This window comes from Falco naumanni, chromosome 7, assembly GCF_017639655.2.
Source record: "Falco naumanni isolate bFalNau1 chromosome 7, bFalNau1.pat, whole genome shotgun sequence".
Classification (NCBI taxonomy): Eukaryota; Metazoa; Chordata; class Aves; order Falconiformes; family Falconidae; genus Falco; species Falco naumanni.
In genome coordinates, this window is record NC_054060.1 from 46,961,150 (window position 1) to 46,975,058 (window position 13,909).

At 37.0% G+C, this 13,909-nt stretch overlaps 1 long non-coding RNA gene across 1 annotated transcript in view; it reads left to right on the forward strand.

Moving 5' to 3' along the window:
- LOC121091892 overlaps nucleotides 1-11,161 on the forward strand; it is a 433,820-nt gene extending 422,659 nt beyond the window's left edge. Inside the window, exons 2-3 of the long non-coding RNA XR_005829075.1 lie at nucleotides 9,781-9,866; nucleotides 11,029-11,161. This is a non-coding gene — a long non-coding RNA (uncharacterized LOC121091892). The remainder of the gene's footprint in view (nucleotides 1-9,780; nucleotides 9,867-11,028) is intronic.
- The last annotated feature ends 2,748 nt before the right edge of the window (nucleotides 11,162-13,909 follow it).

The window sequence follows — 13,909 nt, forward strand, 5'->3', positions numbered from 1 at the left end:
TGTACTACCTCTAACTTGAAAATAACGGTGGTTTTTGCTTTAAAACAATGTATTTTTGCTTTTTACAACCACTTTTCAGACTCTCACTATATAAATCAGCAGTGATTTTTCCCATAGATTGCAAGAATTACTTGTTTTCCTGAATCAGCAACTACAATAAGATAAATTAATTAAACTGGTAGGTTAAACTAATGACTATCACTTTAAAAAGGCAAATAGTTTATGGTCACATGGGAGCCAGTCTATGAGAATGAGGTGCAAGAATATCGCAAAATCACTCTGAGCTAAATACACTGATATTTTTTGCCAAAAAAAGTGAATTCATTCTGCCCCTGGGACTGACTTCATTATAACATGGCTGGTCCAACAAGTAGATGTGGGCAAATCGGAGGCTTTTCTCCAATTCTAATGGCAAGGTGGCTATTTCTAAACTCAAAGGTAGGTTATTGTTTTGCACAGAGGGAAGCAATTGCATGTTCATGAGATATCTTTAAATGTGTTTTTACCCCAACACCACGTCTTTTTCATTTGAGTGTCAGCTGAAGTGCAGAGTAATATACTGAATTAAGTGAAGGGCTAAATGAAGCAATTAACTGTTCTTTCCCAGACAATGAAATCACCAAGCATGATTTAGAACAGCTGGATGTTGACCCTCTTTTTTTTTTTTTTTTGTATGTAAGTCAGAGCAGGAGAGGCAAGCGTGATCACAGGAGATTTATCTCTGCTCCTTTTTACAGCCCCTTGTGCTCATTTTATGTGAATTCATGTAACTTTCATGTGTGTGAAACATTTGCATTTCCTGTTGGGAAATTCTGGGGAACCTAGAAAGGAAGGAAATACTCTTCCCTGCCTAGCCATCTTGTTAGTAAGATAGCTACCACAGCTTTCTGATTGTTATAGGCCATGCTTTGTATTTTGACATACATTTCAGACTTTCCCTTAATAAACTTCAACAGAATCTGACATGAACCAGAGTTTTTTGGTATCATGCAGAGCACAAAATTCCTGGGCTGGATTCCACAAGTAAAATTGTGCTGGCTTTACAGCTGTAAAGCAAGTAGGAAGTTACATAAATGTTCCAGAGGAAACATATACATGCCAGGGATGGAAACAGTTCAACTCATAAAATTTTACAGGACAGCTTTCATTTGTATTATTGTGGTAAAGATTGCAGATTCTCATATCTGGTAGATGGGCAAATCTGTGTGGAAGGTTACTAAGGACAGACCTGTAGTCTCCAAAAGTTTTGATTTCATGCTAACAAACAGAATGACTGAAGTTTGTTTTACTCTAATACAGTTTGGTTCTAAGACCCTGTTGCAGAGTAATTGTACAGCTCTTAACAGTGTCATTGATAAAATGGTTTCATTTTCAGTCTCTGAATTTGTGCCAAATTCACATGGCATTACTATTTTTTCATTTTGGTCTTGTACTTTTCTAGTAACTTGAGAATTATTCAAAGATGAATTGTAGCATGTATCAATTAAAGATAAGGCTGGAAAATGTAGGAAATGCATACATAAAATGTGCGCTTTGTAATTTAAGGACATACAATTGTTTGGAAAAGTCTCTGTGCAACCTTTTTTCTCCCACAAAGTGTCATTACATAGCAACAGATTCAAGTGTCATTAGAGGGTTTACCGAGGGCAAGGAGAAAACAAAGATTTGACTCGTGTATTTCTGCATTTGTCTGGAATGTGGGACTGGGGGACAGGCAAGTTCATTTATTTCTGTTAGGTGATTTGAACATTTTGGTACTTGAATTATAACCAAGGTTACTGTGCAAAGTTTGTGGTTACATTTCTTAAAGCAAGAAAGTTCCCGTCCCTGTCCCCATCCACTCCAATTTTCTTCTATCGCTGTGAATTAAACTGATTTATTGCTTTAACTCATGCAGGTGCCAAGAACAATTAACAGAGGTCGGTTTATAATGATATGCATGCAAGTTAGTCTTGCTTATTTTCTCCCACCAGCTGTGTTCTGTAGGAGGTACAGGACTGTGTTTTAGAGTTATGATTTTTTTTTTTCTTTCTTTTAGGATTAATTAGTAGTCAGTCTTACTTTTTTTAAGACCTCATGTGAGAATTGTGATTCTATTAAGGGTCTTCATTAACTGTTCTTTTGAAAGCTGAAGACAACATATCCTAACACTTTAAATAAGCCATTTAGTATAAATCATGTGCAATCCAGTAGACATGTCAAAACACTGCTCTGCAATCTCACAGCTAGTCTTCTACAGGTCTGTGGCCATGTCCTATATACATGGAGAAAAAAGGATACAGTGCCAGAAGTGTATTCAGCTGCATTTTCCATCAGTGTCAACTTTATTGAAAACTGTACAGAGAAATTTCCTTGATGAAACAACATTAAATAAAAGATCCTTTTGGAGTTCTTTACAATGCACAGGTGTTTTTGTAAACAGGTAATAAGAAATTAAACAATTGGGTCTCCCTTTGTTCTAGTTTTCTAATCAATTGGTTCTGTTTTGGTTTCTTTAGTGCTGTGATAGGGCTGGCAGGCAGCGTGGAAAGACTGGCAGAATGAGGCATCTCTGTTGCTTGTCTGAACTTTGGCATGAGAATGACAGTTGTCAGGAAATACCTTAATTTATATGCTGATCCCTAATAGAGTTTTCATGTCTTCTGATAATTTCATTTTCTCTTTCCTCAGATGAAACCTGTTAAATTTTTTCAGTATCTCCAAGTTATTTTCTCTAGGTTTATATTTAGAGCCATATTTGCACAGAAAATTACTCTTATTCTGCTTGTAAGGAGCAGACAAAGTAAGTGTGTATGTATATACACAGAAGTATGTATGCATAAAACAAGTACTTGGAAGTATAGCTGACAGTCATTTTATATAGGTGAACAAATAATACAGCTTTTCTAATTAACGTAATTCTGAAAATCATTTGGTATACTTGCTTAAGCAAGTAGGAACTGGCCAGTAATAGGTAGAAATATCTGAGAATTAATCTTTAGGACGCATTTGTCTCCCATTTCAGTACACATACACCGCGCTTGTCTTACACTTTTTCACTTTTTTCAAGTATCATTTGAAAGCAGTATATTTTGATAACCTCAGTAAATCTATTTCTTAGTATGTTCATATTCTAATATTACCTGTGACTACATCCCATAGTCTATATCATTTTATTTGGATTACATCTTTTACTTTCTCTAAGAAAAAGAAAAATATTCTAGCTTACATATCTGTAATTAGACAACCCTTTTTTTTTTAAGTGAAGATTAAAAAAATTGCTGCATTTTATCTTTCATCAAATTTATTTTTAGCTTGACTTCTAATAATTCAGAAACATGTATCATATCTAATAACAGCGTAAAGTTATGTAGCCCAGATTAGGCCAGTTTCATCTGGAATGATCCATTGTAATTTGAAATAGAAAATACAGCTGCTTCTGACACATTAAGATAATAGTTACACTGTACCAGTTATACTTTGTATGTATTTTAAAGACTGGAATTCGAGACGAACTCTTCTATGTTGGATAATTTCATTCCTTCTAACTTGATTTTCAGTACTGAATAGGTCCAGAACACCAGAAAATCACAAGGAAAAGCAGAATATCAATAAAACTCACAGAAAGTAACCAGATGTACCACAATTCCCAGTTGATAATTTTGCATAATGGTCTTCACTTCCCCTATCTGATGTTGCTGGGAGACTGGAGATACAGATGTTCTCTGTTCATTCTTAATTCCGTGATCCCTCTTTTTCTGCTTTTAGTTTTGCCTCTTCAGTCTTTTCATTCTACACTTAAAAACATACTGTTTCGTTCCTCACGAAGCATTTCTACCGCACAGATTCGCACAGCTGGTGTTTATTCCTGACATCATGCAGCAGGTTCCCGTTCCATGGGCATTCGCGGTGGCTAGTTCAGCACCAAGGACAGCGAAGGCGGCTTTCCCGAGCCCTGCCGCGCCGAGGGCGCGCTCCCAGCCTGCCCGGCAGGAGCAGGGGGAAAATACAAAATCCTGCGGCGGTGGTTAAATACCAGAGCAGATTGGCCAGAGAGCTTGTGGGCTTTTGTAGCTGTTCAAGTCTCCACTGGACATGCCCTGAGCTACCTCTTCTAATTAGACATGTTTTGAGCAGGAGACTGGACTGAATGATCTCTGCAGAGCCCTTCCAACCAAAATGATGACTCTGTGATATAATTTGTCCCATATAAAGATTAATAATAATGCCCCCCCCCCCCCCCAATATTCCCCCAAAACAACAAAAACCACCTCCCAGCATTCTGTAAACAGAGCATCACACACTGAAGTAGTATGGTTTTTTCCTCTTCTTTATTTGTCCTTAATTTGCTTGTTTGTTCATAAAAAGTGTAAAGATGAGGGGTTTAATACCGAGTTTTGCTAGAAGTTATCAGATAACAAGTCTAAATGTTATGAGAAATTAATCATAGATGGTACAAGGCTTATTGAAAGAAACTGATTTGTTAAGGAAGATATGAATATATAAATGCTTTCTAGTTTTCAGTTTGATATTCATTCTGACCTTCCCATACCACCTTTGTCAGCAGCCACATTGTCCTAAACTGCTACCTTACTGTTTTTAAAGTGTTCATGTGTTCATTGGGGTAAGAAATGGCCACACTATGAGGAACATGCTTTGTGCAGTGTAAATCATTGAATTCCTGATCAAATCAGAAAGTTTAGTTCAGGTCCTTTGATATCACTTTCCTTTGTATAAGGACCAAAAAAAAAAAAACCACCAACCCCGCCCCCCCCCCCCCCCCCCCCCAAAAAAAAAAACAAAAACCAAAACCCCCCCAGCACAGTGGTTAAATTCTACTTACATGATTGTGTTTTGTCTACTGAAATTTTACATAATATTACTAACAAATTGATATTACCAATAGAGGGACATGATCATTACCTCCTCTGTCACTATTTTCCCAGGAAATGCTGTGTACCTTAATGAATATTGCTCAAACTATTGTTCTAACAAGGAAGATTACAGTGTGATTTGTATCCTGTTATTCACTGTATGCTAAAAGAAGCATATTAGCATGAGTAAAGTCTAGGTTAGGTTCAGAAGTGGTCATACCAGCTGCTAGATCTCACACAGGTACGCAGGGCTGGTAGCAGTGACGCTAAAATAATGCTTCCTGACCTGATAACTAGGTTTGAGAATTATTTCTCTCACTTGCTGCTAAAGTATGACTTCAACTTTTTTTATATTCTTGACTCCCAGTCAGAAGTTTGTTTAAAAATAGATAAATACATAAACCCCCAAGCCAGAGTTGTGCTATATATGGGGAAAGAAGACAGAGAGAAGCAGAAAGATTGAAGAAGTTATCTCAACATTACAATCATTTTAAAGATGGAGGTGGGGTGTAAAATGAATTTGTCATTGTGATTTCATTTTCTGCAAATACTTGAGGAAGCAAATTTTTACTGGAAATAACATTTATAAAGTTTTGTTCATATAGGCTGATTTTCAAAGATACAGATTTTTTTATATTATTATTTAAAGAATTCAGACTGTCGTCTTTGTCTAATTGACTCCTCTTTTGTTCTCTGTGTGTGTGTTTAAACTTAATGCCTCTGTCTGATCTCCTTACTTTGCTGCTTTATTTTTTGTTCTTCCTGGGTGATTTTAAACTTCTGTATTTGTGCCTTCTCTGACCCTTGCAGATTCTACTTACTAACCTCTTTCAATGCAGAATGTTGTGCTGACACCCATAGCCATACAATTGTTTGTGCATTTGACCTGTTCTGTGTTCAGATCACTTTCTCCAAGACTGATAGATGTGCTTGAATAATATTTAGTGAGTACTTTACATTCAGAATTCTGACTCTTTTGTGGGAAGCCTTTATAAATATGTAACTATAGAGTCTATGGGGCAGATGGGATCTACCCAAGGGTACTGAGGGAGCTGGCAGAAAAGCTTGCCAAGCCACTCTCCATCATTTACAAACAATCCTGGCTAACTGAGGGGGTCCCAGAAGACTGGTGGTTAGTCAATGTAATGTCCAGCTATAAGAAGGGCAGGAAGGAGGATCTGGGGAAGTACAGGCCTGTCAACCTGACCTTGGTGCTGGGGAAGATTATGGAGCAGATCATCCCAAGCACCATCATATCACATGCAGAACAACATGGGGATCAGGCCCAGCCAGCATGGGTTTATGAAAGGCAGGTCCTGCTTGATGAACCTGATTTCCTTCTATGACAAGATGACCTACTTTTAGTGGATGAAGGAAAGCCTGTGGGTGATGTCTACCTGGACCTTATAAAACCTTTGACACTGTCTCCCACAGCTTTCTCCTGGAGAAACTAGCTGCTTACAGCTTGGACAGGTGTACTCTACACTAGGTAAAAAGCTGCCTGGACGGCTGAGCCCAAAGAGTGTTAGTAAGTGGAGTTACATCTGGCTGGTGACTGGTCACAAGTGGTGTTCCCCAGGGCTCAGTACTGGGGCCAGCTCTGTTTAATACCTTTATCAATGATCTGGATGATGGGATCGAGTGCACCCTCAGTAAGTTTGCAGATGGCACCAAACTGCAGGGGGAGTGTTGATCTGCCTGAGGGTGGGAAGGCTCTGCAGAGGGATCTGGACAGGTTGGACTGATGGGATGAGGCCAGTTGTATGATGTTCAACAAAGCTTAGTGCTGGGTATTGCACATGGGTCACACCAGCCCCATGCAGTGCTACAGGCTGGGGGAAGAGTGGCTGGAAAATTGCCTGGTAGAAAAGGACCTGGGGGTGTTGGTTGATGGCCAGCTGAATATGAGCCAGCAGTGTGCCCGGGTGGCCAAGAAGGCCAACAGGATCCTGGCTTGTATCCAAAACAGTGTGGCCAGCAGGACAAGGGAAGTGATTGTCCTCAGATTACAACCAGATTGTACTCAGACCTGGTTGGGCCGCACCTTGAATCCTGTGTTCAGTTTTGGGCGTCTCACTGCAGGAGGGATGTAGAGGTGCTGGAGTGTATCCAGAGAAGGGGAATGAAGCTGGTGAAGGGTCCGGAGAACAAGTCTTACAAGGAGTGGCCAAGGGAACTGGAGTTTGCCTGGAGAGGAGGTGGCTCAGGGGGGACCTTATTGCTCTGTGTAAGTACCCAAAAGGAGGCTGTAGGCTGGTGGGGGTCGGTCTCTTCTCCAAGATAACTGGCGACAGGACAAGAGGAAACAGCCTCAATTTACACCTGGGGATGTTTAGATTGGATATTAGGAAAAATTTCTTCACTGAAAGGGCGGTTTATGGTCAAACATTGGACCAGATTGCCCAAGAAGGTCATGGAATCACCATCCCTGGAGGTCTTTAAGAAACACATAGAGGCATCGCTTAGCAACATGGTGTAGTGGTGAACTTGGCAGTCCTGCGTTAACAGTTGGACTCCATGATCTTAAAGGTTTTCTCCAACCTAAATGATTCTACGGTTCTGTGTCTTGATTTGTAATGAATTAATTTTGTTGGTTGGTAGTAACCAGTTGATGATCCCCTAGCTTGTGCCGCCAGATACGTTCTGCAAAGAAGAGCAAATGTGTGCCTGGATTGTGACAGAGGTATTTTCCCAAAATGACCTGTGGCTCTGCAATCCCTCTCAGTGCCCTTCAGCACTGATAATGTGTATGCTCTCTGCTGTGCATTGTGACAGTCTGAGTGACACACCGTGCAATGAATAATAATGTGTTATAGCTGCAAGTAGAGCTTAACTTACCTCTTGCTTCTAGCACCTTTCCTAACAAACTCCTGTACTCCCACACAGTTTTGTGGCAAAGGGCTGGAAAATATTTATGTACTTGTTCTCATTTAACCAAAGCAGAAATCCTTGCCGTTCTAAAGCTTAGCATACGAGGTCTTCATCAGCATGGTTGCCCTATAAATATCCCACTTAAATACCTTACAGAATCAAATCCTGAAGGTGGGCATGGGCATAATACAGAACTTGCCCAGAGTAAATATCAGTCAGTTTGCTAAAGAAGGAATGTGTAAGATGCAGGCATTTGAAGTTTTCTGCAGCAAGGTAGTGAAGTGGTATCTCAGATGTTTTCTCTGTCTTAATATTAAAGTATTTTGAAATAGATTTGAATCTGTGAGTATATTGTCTAGTATTTTCTCTCTGCATAAAATTGTCCCAGTCATTATGACAAGTTTTTGTTCAGGGGGTTGGTGTTTTGTTTTTTTTTTTTTTTTTCTGACCAGCAGGCTTAATGACTGACTCATAATCCTGCTACACAGCCATACACTGCCTCCCACCTAATACCATAGTGACAAGCTGCTGGTTTTCTTTTTTGCAAAAGAAGTAAGAAATAGAAATTAAGTCTTTAAAAAAATGGGATAGCCACTGATATCTTGGTATGATCAAGCTGACATGAATGGTGCTGACTAACTATAAGAAATACTTATCCCTGCAAGGTTACACATGGACCTCAAACATTTAGCATGTTTTATTTTCTGTTATATTAGCAAACAGTGTTCTTGTTTGAAAGGCTTTTAAAAATGGTGACATAAGGGAGTTAGGTGATTAATGCACTTGGGCAAAATCTGTAAATCACAGAACATTCCAAATCCACACGTTTAAGCACCTGAATACTTTTAAAAATCTACTCTAGAGGCCTTGTTTGTAGAATAAAGTCAGGTTTAGTGATATTTTGATGTTGTTCAGAGAAGTTTAAACTGAAGAATTTCAGCAAGCTTGAGTTCTTATGTGAACTGTAGGAACTTCTGATCTAAACCACATTAATTTAATGGGAAAATGCCAGTGCCACCCTGCCTACATAAAAGCAGAAAATCCTAGACTGTCAAGTTCAAGGACCAATCTGCATCTGCCTCTCATTCCAATGTATTCTTTTGTAGATTTAACAAGCATATACTTTGTGATAGCTACAATCTACGTTATTTTAGAATAAATATAAGGGAAATTTTCTCTCTTTTTTAAGTCACAGGTATTTGAAAAGTACTTTTATGACAATATCCATGCCTACAGTGTTTTTGACCATTAAAAATGTGCTAATGATAACATTTAAGCATTACCACAGTCATGACAAACATGTATATACAGAGATACATATATGTATCAATAAAATGCAGTAACAATGAAAAGGAATTTTACATTTTACTAGAATTCCAGAGAAGTAATTCTAATAAAATATACTGTATGTACTTTAGGACCACAGATGGTTAATTCCTGCTTCCAGATCTATGCATTCATATATGGAGTTATTAAATGTGTTTTCCAAAAGTGTTGATTCATTTTATTTGGCTCATCTTTGGAGAATGATTTTAAATGGTGCTGGATTTAACAAATATTGCTGTGCCTGTTTTTGAAAATAGAGCCCATTTGAGGCATTTTAAATGAAAGCCCACATCCCTTGACCTCCTGATTAACACCAAATGTATTTGTGAGCAATTTTTGTAAAATCTGAAACTTCATCCTAGTATTCTAGTTTTCTTAATATTACCTCTACTTGTTGTCCAAAGACCATCAGTACTGTAAACTTTGATGCTAATACTACTTCTTATCTCTTAAATGATAGGTATTTTTATTAGTATGTTGAAGATAATTTCCACCTATGTCTACAAAGCAGTGTAAAGCAAATACAATTGTAAGGAAATGCAGTTTCAATCTCACCTAGTGGAAAAGTGCAAGGACGGAGAAATAGGTCTGAAAATTCCCAAAAAGCACTTGGTACAAGTGTTGATCAAATTCAGATTCCTGTATATCATCTCTTGTTTTTTTTCCTACTCTCAAACAATCCTATAATCATGATGTGGAGCTTCTTAAAACAATGTTTCATTCCTTGCAGGTTTTTCATCCTCTTCATCACCAGAAATACTTCCCTTAACAAGAAACTCTTCCCTAGATCTTGAAGATCAGACATGCTTCAATAAGGTGAGTTGCAATTTAAAACTGTACCATACCCACTGGGAATGAAGTTTGGAGAGATGGTAGGAAAACCAAGTCTATAGTAATATTGATTAATTAATAAATAAATACACACTCGCATACATACGCATGCACACACACTTTCTTAAACTAATCATTATTCTTGCCATAATTTTCAGTAGTTATGACTGACAGGATTTCTTAACTTCTTATCAGGATTTTTAACATGTAGTCAATAAAGAATGACAAATGTTCTCAACTACAAGTTCCTTTTAGAACTTCTCAAAGGATCCTGTCTTAACGGGGACAAGGATAATTATTTGTATCAAACCTGTTTCCTCTTATTGTCTCCAAAATATAGAGCTACATTTTCCCCTTGTAACCATTCCAGGGCTTAAGCGCAAATCCAATGCAAAAGTGTTTGGGCTATTCTTCCACTTCCAACGAAAGTTGTGGAACTACCTGTTATGGAATAATTCTGTATTCTCTTTAGAAGTGACGCCATAGTGGGCTAGGCAGGTTATTGATCTATTCTGGAGTAGCATTAGCCAAGTTAATTCCAAAAGAATTTCAAGAGGCTCATTATTGTTGTCAGTGGTTTTCATCCACCTCTAAGATGATACTGAAAGACAATTAGATATTTCACATTCCATATGATCTTTAAACAATGTACACTTTTACTGGAAATGTGGAGATTGAAGAGAGAGCTGAACACAGCGTAAGAAAATCCAGAGAACTGAAGGTGAAGATTGGTCTTTTAACTAACTTATACCATATTTCAGAGCACTTGTGAGTATAAATGTGGTGATTCCTGCCTTCATTCATTCTAGGTCCTAAATTGTTCCCTGACTTTTTCATCCATCTAGTTTGAGTCAATGTCTGTCAAAATACATTTATATCACAATGCATTCAGAGATCTTAAATGACTTAATATCAGGTGTTCACTGCTAGTATACAGAAAATAATTATAATTATTAAGAAGGGTGAAGTTTTAACTTCTCTGCTGCCTTATATTTTTCCTATTTTCCTTGCCTGGTGTAGAGCACATCATATTGTGGTAATGGTGCCACATCATGCAATGACTCAACTGTGAAACTTTCCCTAGTCCGATTATTGGTGAGTCCATCCTGTTTAATATATTCAGTAAGTATTTTTTTCCATTTTACAGGTAGGGTAGCAGGCATACAGAGAAATCAAGTAACCTATATTGAGATCATGCAAAGACTCTGGAAATACAATCCCAGTGAGTCCTGGCTATAACGCTTTTGATGTCGTCATCACTGGCCACAGTCCTGGAAGCACTGACGGTAAGAAAATAGGTTCTTATGTATGTGAATATGCATTATAGTATCTCAGTCCATTTGAATTTGGATAAGTCTAAAAAAACCCTTTCTGTCATTTTCCAATGGCCAAAGATAAACCATTAGTGATTTAAAAAAAAGGGGGGGAAAAAAAAAAGAAAAAAAGTTGAAAAAATTTACTATAAAAATTACATTGTGGTTTTTTTTTTTTTTGTATTGACTGATAAGGGCTAAGTAGAAATTAGTCTGATATGTAAAAATGATGTCCATATTTAAGGTACAGGGGCTGCTGCTGATATGTAGTAATTTATTTAAAAAATAATAAGTACCTGAAAATAGATCTTAAAAATAAAAGTTATTTCTCCCATGAAAAACTTTTTTTTTTCTTTTTTCATTTTGGCAAGTATCTCTGTCAATGATCTCTTTGCATACAACATTTCTTTTCCTTCCCAGTGTATTAAAAGCTATAACTTTCTCTGGGATTTTGCAGATTAAAGCAAGTCATTACCCTTTTTGTGAAGAAATTTTAGAAATCTGCTATATTACTTTTTCCTTGGCTCAGAGGTTAAACTGAAGGTCTTTTCCCCGTACTAGAATTTCACTTTGAATATATGCTAAACATGAGGACAAGCTAGAACAATATGGCTGCTAGATTGTTTTTTAGTAATGTTTTGAAGCATATGTAGTTAAGATTTTATTCTCAATAAATGCAAATTGTATTTTCCAGTCACAATATCTACACAGAAGAAATTAAGATGTCTGATACATTCATCTCTATGTCACAGTATCATACACTTGCTATTTAAAATTCACTGAAGAAAAAAAATGCTGTCACACTGTAAATACATTATTTCCAAAGTGATGCGTCATTCATGTTCTAGTCTAGTTGTCTATATTCTTAAATTTTATGTTCCTAAAAGCTCAATTTAGAAGAAAAAGTCTTCCTTTTTCACTCTACTTATATTTTCCAACCTCAATTATTCTATGATTCTGTGATTTACAAAACCAAATACATATTAGATGGGGCATGAATGTAAAATGAAGGACCATGCTTTACTCTTATCTACACCTGCATTAATCTGCAGATACTCTATTGAAATCAAGAGTTATTCCTCTCTATGGAGTGAATTTACAACAGGTTAATGTCAGTGGCACCCACTCCTGTAAAGGAGAGAATTTGTCTAGATTCAAATTCTAAACCTGAAATTAGTGCTATAGGAAAATGGGAGGATTTGGGCCATTTTTTTCAGGACTATTTTAGAGTGCAAACACTTGACATTTTTTTTCTAAGCCATTTTGTGAGTCAGTTTTTTTCATGTTGAATACAGTAGTTAATTTCAGTCCAAAATGTTCACATTTTATAAGAAGTTGAAAAACATTATTATTGCAAAGAACTGGAACAAGAAAATAAAAAATATTAATATTATTAATAATAGTGTTATTAATAGTGCTATTATTGTTATTAATAATAATAATATTGTTAATGTTATTATCAACAACAGCAACAACAATAAAACCAACAATAGTAGTATTGCACAGGTGCTGTTCTTTGCTAGGGTTACTAGCCATGAAAATCCTCCTTTGGAATTTTATTTTGTCATAGCATAGTGTTTTCGACATGCACTTCTTCCTAACCTCTACTAATTAGTTTAAGAAAAACTGGAATAGCATGTGAATAAATAGTACTGAAGGGCAACATGACTGCTGTTACAGTACCAACTAACTATGCCCTATATTTCAGGGAAAATATCTACAGTCTATTTCTAACAAAATGAAGGTGAGTTAATAGTGGTTTTGTTCAAAATGTGTTTGGGTGGGTGCATATTGTGAGGAGCTGTTAGTGACTCAGAAACAGAAAAAGCTTGCTCTTCATTGTTTTGGGAACAACTATAACAAAAAAGTTAGAGTGGCAATTGATATTGATCTTCAACATGCTGAGCTCACAGACAGTCTGGAATGGAAGTTTAAATTTAAAATCACACATGAAAAAAGATGCTTTGTAAAATTGTGGTCATATTTAAGTTATCAAAAATTTTGTCATTGATCTCAGTGGAATCAGAATTCTTCTGCTGGGTACAAAGGAAGCTTTTCCTTTTTTAAATATGTAGTTACTTACATAAATATATGTATACTCTTAAGCTTTAACACCCTAACTCTATTAAATGTTAGGTACCCTGAAGTCATGCTGCAATAAACTTCATAGCAATTACCAAACCTAAAGAGTAAGCTCTTGACAGGGACATAATTCCATAAATGTTCTAATGCTAGCTGTGAAAATATATGTGTCAGAACCAGCCAAAGGGCAAAGTTAGGAGAGGTTTAACTTTGTTTGTTAGTGGTTTGTCTTTTTCATATTTTTTTTCTCAAAGTAGCATTTGTTTTAGAAAAAAAAGGTCTCCTCTGCTAGTTCTGAGTTGAATGCTAGTCACTTGATTCTTCTAGGCACACAGGTGAATAATAGAATCTGAGAGCAGATTTGAAAAAATATTTTTACCGAATAAGTATAAGGCTTACTTTCCTTCTATGTAAATATTTGTACAAGCTATTAAATTACAGAATCATAGAATGGCTGAGGGTGGGAGGGACCTCTGAAGGTTCACCTGGTCCAATCCCATGGCTCAAGCAGGGCCATCTAGAGCCAGTCATCTAGGACCATGTCCAGATGGCTTCTGAAAATCCCCAAGGGGGAAGAGTCCACAACCTCCCTGAGAAACCTGTGCCAGTGCTTGGTCACTCTAGCAATAGTAA